The sequence below is a fragment of the Prionailurus viverrinus genome, chromosome A3 (assembly GCF_022837055.1).
Source record: "Prionailurus viverrinus isolate Anna chromosome A3, UM_Priviv_1.0, whole genome shotgun sequence".
NCBI lineage: Eukaryota > Metazoa > Chordata > Mammalia > Carnivora > Felidae > Prionailurus > Prionailurus viverrinus.
The window spans coordinates 1521177-1523710 of NC_062563.1; positions in this window are offsets into that span (position 1 = coordinate 1521177).

Genomic DNA, 2534 nt, shown 5'->3' on the forward strand with positions numbered 1-2534 from the left:
TCGCCTTCACCAACCTTCGCCGGCTTCCTCGACAAAAGCGTCCGAGGACAGTCTCGGCCGGAGCATAGGGCCAGGCGAGGACCCCATCGAGGGACCCTGAACTCACAAGGGACCCCACAGCCGGGTGCTAGGGACAAGAGGCACCGTGGGGACGCATGGGGGGCACCCTGGCCAGCGAGGCCTAAGGAGAGGTGGGGCGCTGGGGCCGGAGGGAGACAGAGGGCCAGGCCAGGCTGAGGTGCTGCAGGAGGCCCGGGAGGCCTGCACCCTGAACTCCCGGGGAAGTCGGCGTGTCTCCAGGAGGGGACAAGTCCCCAGGTGGCCTCAGGGGCAGCCCAGGTAGGAAATCGTGGCTGGAAGGAACCCACCGCGGACGAGAGGGCTCAGCACCAGGGCCGCCGTGAGTGACCCGGACGGTGAGTGGAGTAGCTAATGATACGGAGCAGGGAAGGCTGGCCCCTATGCGTCCTCCGAGCACAGGGACGGGGCCACAGCTGCGGTGGGCTGCGACAGGCACCATCTGTGAGCGCTGGCCCCTCAGACCGTCTCCCCGGCGAGGGAGCCCCTGCCCGCTCTCCCCTGGAGCCTCACCCAAGGCGAGACACTCAGGCCCCCGCAAAGCCAACGCTCAGCATGGCTGGAAACCACGTGCGGGACCACCCTAGCGGCCCGAGCTCAGCCCGGACAAGGGCCTGGGTGGAAGGACGAGCCCAGGCCCCACAGCCCTGCGTGCCAACCCCAAGCTGGGCTGGGCAGGGACTGCCGTGTGACCGTGGGCGCTTCCCTCACCCTTCTGGCGGCCACGCCCGGCCCCGAGGGGACACAAACTCTGGGGCCATGACGAGCAGAGTGTGAGGCTGGAGGAAGTGTGGTCCCCAGGACCAACCCACGCCCCTGTGCCCTGGCCCCCTGCCTAGGCCCCGAGCTGGGCCCTGGTACCCGGTGGATGCCTGCTGCAGCTACTGGCCCTTGCTCGTGGGCACATCCAGCCGAGAGCCAGGCAGGCCGCCCAGGGACAGGGCCAGCCCCACCTCCGGACCCACAGCCCAGCCAGGGCTCAGGACAGAGCGTCTCCAGCTACAGAGAACGTGGACCCACCCCCGGCTGCTGGGCTCCCGCTTATGCGCTCGCCTGCCGGGTGGGCCAGGCCTCTGTGCCCCCCCGGGCTCTGGGAAAGCTGGGACTGGGCGAGGGGCTTCCCTGGGGGCCTCCCCCTGTTCATTCACCAAATGTCCGCTGAGCAGCTAAGACCAGGAACGGAGCAGGGGCCTCCGTGGCGCTTTCCACGCACACTGTGCCGAACACGTGTCTTTGCTGTCCCTTTGGGTGGGGCAAACTGGGGCCCTAGGGCCAAACCCCAGATGGCTGCATGCACACTGCCTGAGAGCCGAGATGGCTTTTATATTTTTAAAGGATCGAGGGGGGAAAAAAAACCCATGACTGGTAAAAATTACATGGAATTCAAACATCAGCGTCCGCAGTATTTATTGGAATGTACCTAAGCCCATTTGCTCACGTATTGCCTGTGGCTGCTTACTGGGGCTGCCTGGCCGTGTGCCAGCCCCGCCGGGCACACTTTGGGCTGGTTTGGGGTCTGCAGTCACTTAACCCACAGCATCCGTGCGGTCACCCGTGGCAAAGGAAGCAGAGGGGTCTCTGGTCTACGCAGTGGGTCTCACGGGGGACCTGACCAAAGACAGCCTGCGAGGGGGCGGGAACCAGCAGCGCCCCCCTTTCCAGTAATTCAGGGGCTGGTGTCCATGGTGCAGGTGGAGATGGGAGCCGGTTTTGGTTGGTCCATCCTTTCATTTAGAGGGGAAAGCTAAGGCCAGGGGCAGGGGGCCCCGAGGCTAGACTGGACCCTGCCATGACCCTCCTCCTGGGCTCCCCCTTCCTATCCTAAGCATCACAGAATGTTCTCGGGTCCTGGCACCAACAGGTGTCAACACAGGTCAGAATCAGAACCACAGGCGCTGACCCAGAGTGAGGCTGCAGGGACAGGAAGGAAGGGGCAGGCTGGGGACAGGTGTCCTCACCCACGGCCGGGATCGTGTCCTGACTCGTCCTGACTCAAACCGTAGCTCGTGTCCCAGGGGCCTTCACCAGTTTCAGGGTTTCCTGAGTGGGTGTCTGGCCAGGGCTGGCCGCTGGTCTTGGCACAGTATTTGCACAAGAACCTCCCTCCCGTAAGGACGGGACCCGGTTCCAGCCCTGCCGCGATGGGAGAGGGACGCGAACTGTATCTAATCAATTGAAGAGCTAACTGATCTGCTCCTGGGCCGGCGGACAGCGGTGAAGACCGGTATTCTCCTCTCCTGAGGACCCGTGGGGTGTGCCCCAGAGTCCCCAGCGAGGTGCCACATTTCACACTGGACCGAGAGCAGCCTCAGGCAGGAATGAGACAGACGGGGTGGGTGAGGTCCTTAGCTTGGGCTGGATTCCCAAAGTGGCCCCTTGGGCCGGAGCCCTGCCTCTCGTGTGAGTCCTGGCCCCCCCCCCCGCCGGGCAGGGCATGCGGGGTCCCACTGCCCACG